At 44.5% G+C, this 15,007-nt stretch overlaps 1 pseudogene; it reads left to right on the forward strand.

Annotated features, from left to right (window-relative positions):
- The first annotated feature begins 6,087 nt into the window (after nucleotides 1-6,087).
- LOC109250432 (tRNA pseudouridine(38/39) synthase-like) overlaps nucleotides 6,088-15,007 on the forward strand; it is a 92,460-nt pseudogene continuing 83,540 nt past the window's right edge.

Below are 15,007 nucleotides of genomic sequence, written 5' to 3' on the forward strand. Positions count from 1 at the left end.
TGAGGCCCCAGTAAGAGAAGCGACCACCCTAAATTCATGGGGTGGTTTAGTGGAAATGCCAGGTAAACCCCCATTATGTACTTATGAAACAGGACAAAAAATATGCTTTGTTGATATTTCTCTAGGTAATTACCATGACTCAAAATTTCCCAACGGAAGCCCTCTAATGTTAGCACAGCATTTCAAGAACAGTATTCTATCAAGAATTCCAAAATGTAGGACAGAGAAACAGACCTGACATCTCATCTCCCCCACCATTCTCAAGATATCACCACAGAACAAGAGCTGCTTTTAATAAACCTCAGAAGAGAGGACAATATAGTGATTGTTTTCAGCGGTATAATCTGGACCAAAGAAAGTTCTGGTTACCAAGCAAAGACTGAAACAAAACTTACTGCAAGGAACCGAAGGCAGTGCCTCATTGTTCTCAGTCAATGACAATTACATGATATTTAGAATACCTTTTGTCTCTTCAATGATCTGTGGCTTTGGTTTAGCATGAAAGTGAAAGGCTAATGGAACTATTAATCTTCATTACCCTAATAGTCCTCAAAGTCCTATTAGGGTAATGAAGATAGAAACCATTCCAGATTCTTCATGTCATTATGGTCATTGACGACCTGAGAAGCAAGATCAGCCCGTCTCCACATCAGTGCTTATTTCCAACCCTAAAAATGGAGGGGATTTTCTGAAGGCAGGGGGCGATGGCCTTGAAATTGAGACTGATGTTAACTAGAGATTTGACACTCTAGCTTAAAAGTGGCAGAAACATGTCTCTCAAGATATTCAAAACACACGCCAAAATGCCTAACAGATATGCCTCAAAGAGAACACATATTTTGGAAGCAACCCATTGGTAAACATTTAAACTGTATTTAGAAGCTCAATTGATGAGATTCTTTACATTCAAATCTGATTACAAGTACAGACCAGACTTACAACTCAAAAACAAAACAACAAAAATTTGGACGCTAATTGGGGAAAAGAGTAGTCATCTCTCACTACCGATGATGACTATAATTGGGACAGAGAACTGCCCAAATCTTACAAAGATACTGAGCCTTGCCCCCACCCTCCTTCCCCCAGCTACCAATTTTGGCTGTAAAAGATGTTTCTTCACCGAAACCCGTGGCAACTATCAGTTGATTCCAGATCACTATTCACTTGGATTCTTCAGATCCATAATGACCTGCTCCCCGTGCCCTTCAGAATGAGCCTCAGCTGGCCCCTGAGTAATGCAAGACATAGTGGGTTTCAATCTGGTTATCCACTGATATCCGAGGAGTTAAAAAAAAAAAAATCCCAATGGCTCAGCTCTACCCCAGACCGATTCAATGAAAACCCGAGTGTAGGACAGGCACAAGCATTCGTGAAAGCTCTTCAGGTGATTGTGATATGTAGCCAGAGTTGAGAATCTCTATAACCGTGTACCTTCTACGAGCCCCTGCGGCTTCAGATACTTGGAGGAATACGTCTTGCTCCCCACCATCTCCAACCGCACCGACCCCAAATCCTCGAACCAAAGAAGTCTCCGGAAGTCTCCGAAGTGCATGGTACCTTTTCCTGCTGTTTTAATGTTCTGCCACCATTAGTGCCAAATGAACAAGAACAGCTGAGTGGTCACAGGACACAGACCAGGACATAGACTCCAACACATGGAATACAGCCGGTGCTAGAGCAGATGCATATGGACGGAAGCCAAAACTTTCTCCAAAAGCGACAGCTCGGGGCAGATTTGAGAATCATCCAGCTCTGGTTACTAGAACGATAACTAGAGGAGCTCACAGATGATGATAAGCCTCCTCCGTCTCTAGGGGACAAAGTCAGGGACAGGATTAGGATGAGGCAAAGGAGGCACTCAAACCAGGCACGAAATTGTAGGGGCCATCAAAAAAACTCAATAAATCGAGATGCACATGGTTTTGATGTACCATTTTAAGAATTCTAAATCAATGAAAAAAATCCATGATGAAAACAATTTTAAATCAATACAGGATCCAATCCTGCCCTCGCATAACTCATTCATTTCCTTCATCCTAACCCAGGCCTTTCAGATACTCTCACCCTAGTCCTGGCTCGGGGACAAATTCCATCCAGGACCCATATTCACCTATAACCCAGAAGAGGAAGATGCTCCTCATACTCCTATTCAGGAAAAAGGTGATGGGACTCCTACCCCATTTTTTTTGTGAGATGACTAGGCATGAAATAACTTATACCTTAAGCTTCTTACCTATAGCAGGTCAGGAAAGCAACCCCCGTTTACCCCCAAATAAACCTCATGAAATTTCACCAATATAAAATTTAAAAGCTGTAAACAAGAAGAAAAGATGACGGACTCCAGAAACGGAATTTTCCCCAAATCCCTGCCTGGTGTATTGGAGAGGAGTGGAAAAATGGGGTGAAATGGATAGAAGGAGGCAACTATTGGTCTGTTGCTTGACCTTGCAGTCGAAACTCTTGACGGCTCTGTCCCCAGATCGATCATTCCTAAAATGATTCTCTGGTGGTTAAATTTCATGCATCCAGCAGATTTGGGAGAGAGGTAGAGATGGAAAATTTCCAAGTTCTCCCTATGGGGCACTCATTAAAATAATAGACTTAAGAATGAACAAATGAGTGAATGGATGAATGGGTGGGCACCTGCTGTCTCCGCATTAGAATAAAATCTGTTCTCTACATTTTCAAGGTCAAACAAAAAGATATGGTGGAGTTTGCAGTAAGAACCCTGGTCTATCAATTCGCTGAGGATTATTGTTCAAAAAATGTTACGTGAATAAAATTGCAGTATCGAGAAAAATGTTAATAGTAGATACACATGGGGAAAGGGGATTTTTGCTTTATATACTACGTGGTTGGAAATTTTAGGAGTATCTATTATTTTATGATTAGACCTATTTAGATATTAATAAGAAAATGGAGATGCTGATTTAATGAGTAGGGACTAAAAAGTCATGGCCATATCAAAACGTAGAAACTGAAATGATAAAATAAACATTGAAAATGATTTAAAAATAAAATGAAGCAGTGACGATATGCCATGTGTCATCTATTAAGTTATAAAAACTAACAAACCATAATGATGCTCAATGACGGTGAGGTACTATGAAACAAGCATCAAGTATTGCTGGGGCAAGTGTAACTTAGTACACATTTTGTGACTTTATGGAAAGAAACAGCAACGGACAGCAACCTTCAAACATTTTCAAGCATTATGCCAGAGAAATTACACTTTGAGGTCTATATCAAACAGAAAATCAGAAACGGGGATATATATCAGTGAATGACCACGGTCCTCCCAGAATCATTGAATAATAAGAAAAAGCTGAGGAAAATGGGAAAGATTTAACTGCAGGGGAATGGGATAAAATAAGTTACAGCACATTCACGTGATCACGTCAAATGTAGGCCTTACATTTTATTTGGGAAAATATGGGGAAATGTCGATCATGTGATGTAAATGGGAATAACGCAGAATACAGAATTGTATATCCAATTTTAGGATCTACGCTGCCAAGACGAGTCCCAGAACTGTGTATCCAATTGGCTCTAAAAGGAAGACCGAAGGGGTGCCTGGCCGGCTCAGTTAGTAGAGTGTGCGACTCTTGATCTCAGGGTTGTGAGTTGAAGCCTCACGTTGGGGGTAGAGATTACTTAAAAATAAAATCATTAAAAAAAAAATTCTTAACGGTTATCCATTTTTGAGAGACAGAGCCTGAGCGAGGGAGGGGCAGAGAGAGAGGGAGACCCAGAATCCGAAGCCGGCTCCGGGCTCCGAGCCGTCAGCCCAGAGCCCGACACGGGGCTCGAACTTTCGAACCTCGAGATCATGACCCGCGCCGAAGTCGGACGCTTAACCGGCTGAGCCACCCAGGCGCCCCTAAAAATAAAATCTTTGACAAAAGAAAAAAAAGACAGGCTGGGAAATAGTGACCCCTGGTAAAAAAGTTATCTCTGATAGTATAAATATATATTCTAAAGTGTCAACAATGAGCTTATTTAATTTTTATAATCAAACAGGTAAATAATATATAATTTTTTAAAAGTTTTAGGGGCGCCTGGGTGGCTCAGTGGGTTGAGCGTCCGACTTCAGCTCAGGTCACGATCTTGCCGTCCGTGAGTTTGAGCCCCGCGTTGGGCTCTGGGCTGATGGCTCAGAGCCTGGAGCCTGCTTCTGATTCTGTGTCTCCCTCTCTCTCTGCCCCTCCCCTGTTCATGCTCTGTCTCTCTCTGTCTCAAAAATAAATAAACGTTAAAAAAAAATTTTAAAAAAAAAGTTTTTTTCTTTGTTTTTGAGAGAGAGAGAAAGAGAGAGAGTGGGGGAGGGGCAGAAAGAGAGATAGAGAGAGAGAGAGGGAGAGGGGCAGAGAGAGAGAGAGAGGGAGAGAAAGAGAATCCCAAGCAGGCTCCACACTATCACCACAGAGCCCAATGCGGGGCTCAAACTCACAACTGTGAGCTCATGACCTGAGCCGAAATCGAGTCAGATGTTCAACCAACTGAGCCACCCAGGCGCCCCTAAATAGAATGTAATTTAATTGGATCCTCATAAGGGAATGGATTCCTAGATTATTATACCTCTGTCCTTGTTCTCTCCATACACCCTACTTTTACCCATGAAAATGTCTTCTGAATTTTGGATTTACTGCCTCTATGAAAGATAAAATATAAAGCCATAGCTGAACTACTATCTATGCTATTCTCCAATATCCTTTATCAAAATTATATCCACATGCCATAACATTGCTATTTTTTTTAGGTAAAATGGTTTTGTTCAGGCAAACATTTCTTTTGTTAGATAGTGACAGAATTTACTCAGTAAGAAGTGTTTTTTAGGGCGCTTGGGTGTCTCAGTCGGTTAAGTGTCTGACTTCACCTCAGGTCATGATGTCACGTTCCTGAGTTCGAGCCCCGCATCAGGCTCTGTGCCGAGAGCTCGGAGCCGGGAGCCTGCTTCGGATTCTGTGTCTCCCTCTCTCTCTCTCTGCCCTTCCGCCGCTCACACTTTGTCTCTCAAAAATAAATAAACATTAAAAGAAATTTAAAAAAAAGAAATGGAAATGAGAGAAGTAGGTGGATTTAAGGTACAGTTTGGAGGGAAATCCAACCGTGCCTGCTGATGGAACGGAAGTAATCGGGGCCAGGTTTGGGGTGAGCGGGGAGTCAACGTGCCTTCAGCTATCTTCTCAGCAGGCCTTGGTGGCTTACCTGGTAAAGTGACCCAAACCTTCATTCTTGAGCTCTTGGAGAACCTTTTGGTCGGGGATTGCTGCACTTGTCCATTCACAGTGACAAGGCGGGGGGCGAGAGGGTACCAGGAAGTACCAGGAGATACCAGGAGGCCACCTGGGACCCACACATAACCCTCCTGGCCCCAGTGGAGAAAAAGCAGCCCTGCGTCCACTTGGTGATCAGGACCAGTTACACATATGTGCAAGTATATGGCTGTTCCTCTCACCTGCTGGTCCTTGGACATAAGAAATACAAAAGGCCCTGGGGGCAGCCATAACTTGCCATTACTCATGTCCCCTGGCAAGAGTGTGGGCTCTTTGTAAACTAGACTTCCCAACCCTGCAGAGCCCAGGACTGCGAGGGCAGGCAGCACAAAATTCCCCAGGGGGTTATGGGGAGTGTCAGTGTGGGACCAATTCGACTGCCAATCCTTGGTTCCCAGCCACATGGACCTTCATAAGCGAGACACAGTGCCGTATAGAGCCCTATGATTTAATAAATACACTCTTTTTTTTGAATGTTTTTATTTATTTTTGAGAGAGAGAGAGAGAGAGCAGGGGAGGGGCAGAGAGAGAGGGAGACAGAGGATCCGAAGTGGGCTCCGTGCTAAGACTGGACATCCCCATGTGGGGCTCGAACTCGTGAGCTGTGAGATCATGACCTGAGCCAAAGTCAGACGCTTAACGGACTGAGCCCCCCAGGCACCCCGGTAAATACACTCTTGTACACTGCATCTCAGTGTATAAGATGACACCCCATCCCATCCTTTCAGAGCATGTCTTTTGATCTGGCACTTTGGTTGTGTCTTTAGAAGACAGTTCCAGCGTTCTATGAGGCCAGCTGCTTCTGCACGGCATGGCGTGGGGTATGGCTAGTGGAACCCCACTCCTGCACCTGCTCTTATGTGAAGTGGGTCCTCCGGTGAGATGCTACGTCCTGTGGCCCACAGTCCAGGAGTTCCATAAGCCCACAGACAGTGTCACTGACGAAGGCTCGACAAGCAGGAAAAATGAACTCCTGCCTGGATAAGTATCTGTCCCTGTGAAAATGAAATGCAGGCCCTTCCAGAATAGACGGGCCCAGAGTAGTCGCCGGGGTGGCGTGTGGCCAACGGGTCTCCCTGTGGGACGGTGTCATGCCAGGGGCTCAGCCTTGGTCCGGGTTGCTGACATTTGGCACATTCAGAAGTAGCAGTAGCTAGATCAGTGAAAGTCCATGCTGTTGGGCCCACACGGAGCCTCCGTCTCTGTCGCCATGGACACTCCATTCAAATGCCCGTTACGGCCTTCTGGGATGGCTGAGGAGAAAAGCTGGCAACGTCAACTGGCTGAGTCATTCTGTCAACATCGTCTCGGGGACTCTCCGTGATGAACGCTTTCTGGTGAGCACTGACATGTGATATAAATGTTTTCACACTTCATGCCTACTCCCATATGTCTATCCACATGCCACTTCCTTAGACCTCTTTGTCTTTGCCTTCCAGTCCTTGTCTTTTCAGGCCCTAGGTTAGAAGGCCAGGCCATTGACCACTGCCCAGGAATCTATTCTTTTCTCACCTCAGGCTCTTTCTCCCTCTACACGAAGTAGATAGCCAGGTGCACGACTGGGAGCTCTTGCCATTGGGGAGATTTTGCTCCCCGCTATCTTATAAGGTTGCCCCTGACTGTGACTATAACGCAGCCAGTGCCCAGTTTTGCTTTGCATTCCCATAGCATGCCAATCCATCCATAAATCAAGTTCAGGGTTTTTCCTCATTTTTCGGTCAGTCACACAGGGACCCCCATAGGTCCATAGGTGCAAGCCATGGAAGGGCTCTGGTGCGACTTTTTGGCGACAGGAGTTCTAGGCTTCCAGCTCACGTAGTTTACTTGTTCCCTCTTGTCTTGCTCAGGTTCAATTCGAGATGTACATTTCCATTTCACGATAGACTGCTGTTAGGCATGTCTGACCGTATAACTCGGGGCATCCGACAGAGGATACAGTTCTGGATGCATGTGTACTTGACACGTGGTGAGATGTTGTCTTTCGACTACAGCACAGTAATACTTAAGAAGCTGTTTCTTAGAAGTCATAAAATGTCTGCTATGAATGACATAGCCTTGTGACAGAATCCCCAGGACTTACACTGTGAGTATTCCACTGGAGCATATGCTCCAAACTGGATTCTTTTCCAACACTGTAGGGTTTATTGACTTCTATGGCCCACGTGACAAGGATGATGGAATTGTGGCTTGAACCTGCTCCCATTGCCTTTTCCTGCTTGAGCCCTAAAAAGCTGGCGGATTTCTATGGCAGCAGGTATATGTGAAGCAATATTTCCAGCTATGGAAGTCTAAGCCTCCAGAATCCAAAGATGGCTACCAGATGCTATGCTTCCTTTTTTGTGATGAGGGATTCATGATAGATCTAGCAACGCGTCTTTTGCTTTAAAGGGAATATCCCGGCATGCCCCTGACTACTGGAAACCTAAAAATTTCACTGAAGTTGCAGGTCCCAATAACTTAATAGGCTTTATCTTCTACCTTCTGGAATGTGTCATAACAAGACCTCCACTCTGGCTGTCGCTATTTGCCTGCCCTGTCAAGCCAGCACAATGTTATCAATGCAATGGATCAGTGTGAAGTTCTGTGGGTTGTCCAGGTGGTCCGGAGATTTCCAGACTACATTATGACAGAGGGAAAGAAAGCTAATATAGCCACGACACGTTATAAATGAATACTATTGATCCCACGTGAAAGAACGATTTCTTACACTCTTTGCTAATTAGAACGGAAAAGAATGCATCCACGAAATCACTGGTGACGTGCGATGCTTCAGATGGCTTATTCCTAGGCCCTACCAATCACGCCGTGCACAGCAAAGTATTTGCAATCGGGACTGTCACTATATACACGGTGGTGGTATATAGTCGTTCTTCGGGATTCATCCATTTTCTGCAGGGGCCAAATTGGAAAATTAGAGACGTAAGGACTACCACTCCGGCATCCTTTAGATATTTAATGGCGACACTGACCTCCACCATACCCTCCCTCGTGATGATATTATTTTGATTTAGTGTCATTTTCAGGTGGTTTCAGGGGTTTTCATTTGGTCTTCCTGAATATGATACCTCTTACTTCACAGACAAAAGGCCCAATGTGAGGTTCATTCCAACTTTCAACTATATCAATTTCAATTGTTCAAGTGGAGCCTGGAGAAATGACCCTGGGTGTGTTTGTAGACCAGTGGGCCCAGTATTAGCCGCATGTTAGCCAATACTCCATTTAGCGCCTGGCTTCTAAGTTAACCACTCCAGTGGGAGAGGGGATTGTGAAGACACTGTGAGTCTCTTGTATCAATGTCAACTATGATTAACAGTCCTAGACATGTCTTATTATTCCCCTTTCCTCACTGTATAGTCACCTAAGTCAATGACCCACAGTCCTTTAGGGGAAGGACTTTGGGAACCATCATGAAATATACTTGACATGGTGTTTAAGGGGTCTTCTTCCTAGAGACCTGGCCATCTCATCAGTCATGGATTCCAGATCTGAAAACTCATTCATGTCTAAGAACTGAGCAAGAGACATGACTTTTTAAAAATTTTTTTGAAGTGTTTTTATTTATTTTTGAGCCAGAGAGAGACAGAGCACGAGGAGGGGAGGTGCAGAGAGAGAGGGAGACACGGAATCCGAAGCAGGTTCCAGGCTCCGAGCTGTCAGGACAGAGCCTGACGTGGGGCTCGAACTCACGGAGTGTGACAGCATGACCTGAGCTGAAGTCGGACGCTTCACCGACTGAGCCACCCAGGCACCCCAAGACATGACTTTTTATTGTGTCAACCACCCTCTGCTGTAACTTGGTCTCTGTTATTTTGGGGCCCCGTCATCTTCATGGATATTAACAACTTAGCTCCATGACTGCCTTTCTTATCATCGGTCCTGGCCTGCAGAAGAAAAAAACCCACTGAATTCCTTAGTGATGCTGGGGCCCCTCTCACCAGCACATTCCTGATGGCTTTGTCTTCTTTTGTCCTTTTTGCCTTCTTTTTGTCCTGATGGTATGTCTTCTTGATCCTTCCCTGGATCCTAAGCCTCTGGCCTTCCAGATTCACACAGTCGGTTTTAACAGTCTCTTTTTCCTTCTGCTACTGTTTTCCAGAGTTAATCAAGCATTTCCATTAAGTATTGACCATCAATTTTTCTGACTTCCAAGAGCCACGCCAACAGTGAATTTGTTCCATCCTCTGGGCCCTTGCTAGGGTGTCCCATGTCCTAGTAATTATTCTCAGTTGATAAATTATTACTGATCCAGTCTTGCATTCTGGCCTCCTTGATCAAGTACCTTCAAAATCCAATCCTAGGATACATCCCTGAGCCTGCCAGTACTTACCAGCTAATTATTATAATTCTTTACATGTATGATACCTTCTCTTTCTTATATAGACTTAGCAAAATATCAGTCAGGTTATGTCAGGGTTTAAGTCCAGTTATGGGACCAGGAGCCAAGAGAGGAGGTGGGGGCAGATCCTGAGGGGATAGCAGTTGCCCTGTGAATCTTGCACCGTGGGGGCAGTGCTCGCTCTTTTTAGGGAAGGATGAGCTACCTTCCCTAGGTAGCTCCCTGCCTTCCCTGGCTCTAGGATGAGCCAGCCTAGAAGTTCTCAGGGTCAAGCTGTTGTAGAGCCAGCTTCCTCAGGGGGTGTCTCAGTCCCATGTATCAGGGGTCTCTGATCTTTGCATAACCCACCTTTCTTGGCCAAACACTGAAACATTTCTGGATCTCTGGTATTCTGACACCTGGGCCTGCAACCTGCTACTCAGTTATGTCTACTCTTGTCCTATAGGTGATAAGACTGCTTATATACCAGTGACTGTCAGCAACTTACACTGACTGCTTGTTAACATCTTGTTAACATCTTACTAACCGCTTGTTAACATCTTTCGGTCTCTCATTAGCCTTCTACAGTATATGGATACAACTTAGCATTAACTAGCCAACTGCTGCTCTGTAGGCCTTGTACTCCCCATGTCCTTCAAATGCCTACTTCATCGTACCCAACACAAAAGTCTTCTGCAATGGGATAGTTTCCCAGATCATCCCCCGAGAAATCTTTGGCAACTGAGTTATCAACTTGTGCTATGGACCACCCATGCCTTAGCTCCCAAACAGGCCCCACCTTTTCATCTGCTGGGCATGGGTGAGCCAGTACCAAACCCCCATCTTATTACCTGTTTTCTCAGACCACCCTAGTTTTGGTACCGCTGTTATTAATCTGAGTCCTCTAAAAGGCAGACTCCAAGGCAGTACTAAACGTGCATGGATTTTATTAGAGCAAACACTTATGAGAGGAAATGAGGAGGATGCCAGGAAAGGTTGAGAGAGTTATCATATCCAAGTGTAGGTTTGCCCTGGAGTAGAGGACAGAAGGAAGTGTGAGTGAAAGTATATCACACAATCTAGTCTGGGGAGGGTTCGGCAAGGTCACCGGGGAGTCCTTGAGCCAAAGTCGGTTATATATATCCCCACAAATACACATGCCTTCGTATCCGCTGCTCTCAGTCGTTGGTTGGGAGCAGTCTGTGGGAAGTGTAGACTCTCCACAAATGTGTGGGTGGATTTCAGGGTTCAGTATCTGGACACGTGGTCCTCAGGTTACATTACAGTCCCTGTGTTTAGAGGTCTGTGAGGAGCATTCTCGTGGCTGCTCTGATTGAGAAGATTGGGGTGGGGGGGGGGAAGATTTGGTTGGATGAACACCACAAACTGGTGTCCCATGTTGAATGTTGGACGGTTCTTTTGAAATAAACATTAGATATTCAATTGGAGATACAGGTAGACAATGGGATCGTTGACTCTGAAATTCAGAGGAGAGATGTGGACTATATTTATACCTTTGAGATTTTTGGACATAATTGATGCTGAAAACTATGGGAATAAATGAGATCACTTATGGAAAGAAGCACAGATTGGGGAATGTGGCCCAAGATGCAGCTGAGAGGAATTCTAACCTTTATAAGGAGGGGGAAAGTAACAAAGACCGAACAAGAGTCACCAATCAGGTAGGGGGAAAAGCAAGACAGTACATTGTCAAGAACTTGAGAAGAGAGTGTGTCAAAAAAAAGGGGAGGTGATTCCCTCTGTGTCTGGCTCTGAAAGATCAAGTAAGGATACACAGAACAGTGTCTTCAAATTTTATAATTCACTATGGCTCCTTTATTTCTTCACTGTCGAGAAACTTAGGGTCTGTTTTTGTGTCCACTTATAACTGCAAGCGGCTATTTACTAAGTCCTCAGTCCAAGCCAAGCACTTAGCAAGGTCGGTTTACTTGCCACAGAATGAGTAGCATACCCCGAAGCTTCCAGGGGTATCCAACCTTTAAGAGACACGTGCTACTATAGACGGGAGCCTGGGGTCTTATGGAAAGACGAAAGAACAGGTACCTAACTCAACCTTAAGAGCAGAGAGGGAGCAGGGTCAGGGAACACTTCCTGGAAGAGACAAAACGTGAACTGAGTATTAAGACCATCTCCGTTCTAATCTTGTCTCCTTTTGCACTACTTACGTGTGAATGAGACTTAAGGTGCTTTGAAAGTAATCATGACCTTTTATCGAAAAGAACCTCTCCAGCAACCCTTAAAGCGTTGCCGGTTAGTCGGTTTCCTAAGTCGGCACCCAGGTGTTCGATGCTGGCCTGAATCTCGTTTTCGGGAACCATTTTCTCATCAAAAGCTCATTTTCATGCAGCTCAGTCAGTATCCTCATAGTCACTCCCATTGTTTCCTTCAGGAACCTTCCACCTGACCCCGCAGTGGTATGTGTCTTCACCCCTAGCTGTTCCTCCTCAGGGAAGTTAGAAACGAAAAGGGAAGTGATAAGTGATCATTGGGGCAGATTTCATTTTAGGGGAAAAAACACAACAGGATTCCAATAGTGTGAACTGCGTACAACTGGGCATTGCTGTAGTTCCCACAGATGAGGGGCACTTGATAAACGTGCCCAGAGCTCACGGGGAAACGATTTGCTTTGTTTATAAAACGCAATGGGACCTGACCCTCAATTTCCCCTTATGCTTCAAAAGTAGAAAGAAGAAAGAAACTTATTCTCAACAATTCTTGCCACCCTGCCTTAAGACTGCTATAGCTGCTCAGCATTTCTCAGAAGTGACTTTAGGCCTGAAGTCGTTGCGGGCATTATCACCTCCCCCAGCTTTGCAGGGCTGTCGATGGCAAACTTTGGCCTTCATCAGTCCGGTCCGGGTGCCCCTCTCTTGAGCTATCACAGCACTGCTCCCAACACACGCTTCTTCCTGAACGCGATCTTTTTCCTTCCTGATATTGGCCACACAGTTTTACGTCGTGGCACTTGCCACAAGGTTACCCACGAGGGCAGGACGGTTTCTTAGGCAGCTCTATCCCTTGCACCTTGCCCGGTCTGCGTACATATCGTCCATTAAGTGAAGATTTAGTCACTGGAGGAATAGAAGAGAAGAGGAAGAAACTGACGCGGAATTTATCCATTAGGACTTCCTCTCCCTGTCCATACAGAGAGTTGTCTGAATTTTCCACCGGTGGTAGGGGTCTATCTAAGTCTCTCTCCAAGAGTCCTGTCACCTGGTTATTCGATCAAGCGCTAAGCTGGGTCCTGCTCTGAAGAGATTTGGCAGATGTAATGAGGTTAGTAATCAGGTGACCTTAAATTTGGCAAAGGGGGTTTCGATTCTCCAGGTGGGCTCAATGCAATCACATGATACCTTAAAAGCAGAAGAGGCAGGCGCGAAAAAGCCAGAGAAATAAATGCATCAGAAGAAGAGGGAACGGGCGGGAGAGGTACAACAGAAAGGTAAGTGAGAGAGATTGCAAGCGGGAGAAGGATTTGGTGTTTCTTTGCTGGTTCTGAGGTGTAGTGGGCTGTGTGTGAGGAGGAAAGTCCTTATTCCTAATTGGCTGAGTTTTTAAAAAATCATGATAAGCCTTGGCTTTTGTCAAATGTGTATTCTACGTCACTTGATGTGGTCATGTGGTTTTTCTTCCGTACCTAGAGTAAAACCAAATTGCTCATGGTGGTTATTCTTTTTTGCTAGATTCAATTTTCAAATATTTTATTGAGGAATTTGCAACTATGTCGGTTAGAGATACTGGCCTATAGTTTTTTTTTTTTTTTTTTCCTCTGTGTTTGTCTGGTTTGTTATCAAAGTTAACACTAACCTCATAGAGCAGGTTGGAAAGCGATTCTTTCTCTTTAATTTTCTGGGAGAAATTGTATAAATTTGGAGTAATTCCTCTTTAAATATGTGGTGGAAGTCTCCTGCAAACCATCTGGGCCTCGAAACTTCCTTTGCAGGCGCTTTTTTTTTTTTAATTTTGTTTTAACGTTTTATTTATTTTTGAGACAGAGAGAGACAGAGCATGAACGGGGGAGGGGCAGAGAGAGAGGGAGACACAGAATCGGAAGCAGGCACCAGGCTCTGAGCTGTCAGCACAGAACCCGAGGTGGGGCTCGAACTCACAGACTGCGAGATCGTGACCTGAGCCGAAGTCAGACGTTTAACCGACTGAGCCACCCAGGCGCCCTGCAGGCGCTTTTTAAATACAAATTCGATTTCTTTAACGGCCATAAGACTGTTGCAGTCGTCTATTTCATTTTGGGTGAATTTCAGTTCATGGTGTGCAAGGGGTTAGTCCATTTCTTCTGTATGCAATTTGTGTGCACGGAGTTGTTTATAGCATTCCCTTAGCATAATACATAATCCCTTTATATTATCCTTATTATGGCTGCAGGATCTGTAATGATCTGCTTTTTCCATTCTTGATGTTGGAATTTTGTGTTTTCTTCTTTTTTTGGTTGGTCTTTTTATGGGCTTGTCAATGTTACTGATATTTTAAAAAAAAACCTGACCTTATTGGCTTTTGGTGTTCACTTTTACTAACCTGTCCTTAGGGTTAGGGTTTAGTTTGCTCTTATTTTTCTAACTTCTTGAGGCAGGAAATTCTATTGCTAATCTAAGTTTCTAAAGTAAAGATTTAGTGAAATGAATTACAATTATAGTAAATGTATAGCCTAAATCTACCTGCGTTCACTGCTTAACTGCCTCTTGTGTAAACTGATATATTGTATTTTCGTTATCATTGAGTTCCACATATTATTTCTATATTCTTTGAGAATTCCTCTTTGACCCAGGGATTCTCTGGAAGTATGTTATTTACTTTTCAAATCCTTAGAGCTATTTCTCTGTTTGTTGACTTCGGTTCAATTCCATTGTGGTTAGAGGACACACTCTGTATGACTTTGGCATTTATTGATTGGCTTTTCTCATTTGTGTTTTCTTTTCCCCTGGTTTTTGGTATGATGAGTGCCTTTTTTTCTTAACTGTATCCTGGTTCTTTGGGATGATGTTATACACTGTTTGCCTTTCTCCCCAGTTTCATATGTTGAAACCTTATCCCCCCGTATGATGGTATTTGGAGGTGGGAGCTTTTAGGAGGTGATTAGGTTCCCCCTTATAAATGAGGGCTCCGTCCTCATAAAAGAGGCCCCGGAGAGATCCCTTGCTCCTTCCTCCGGGTGAGAAACACCAAAACACTGTCCTCTATGAACGAGGTAAGCAGACCCTCACCAGACAGCAGGTATGCTGGCACTATGCTCTTGGGTTTCCCGGCCTCCAGAATTGTGCGAAATCTCTACCTATACGCCACCTGATCTATGGTATTGTATTACAGCAGTCTGAAAAGACTAAGAAAGATGTTCTACTAGGAGATTGTGGATCCTGTTGAATATTTGCTCTTAGTAGAGAGC

This window comes from Panthera pardus, unplaced genomic scaffold (assembly GCF_024362965.1).
Source record: "Panthera pardus isolate Hobbes unplaced genomic scaffold, ASM2436296v1 HiC_scaffold_27, whole genome shotgun sequence".
NCBI lineage: Eukaryota > Metazoa > Chordata > Mammalia > Carnivora > Felidae > Panthera > Panthera pardus.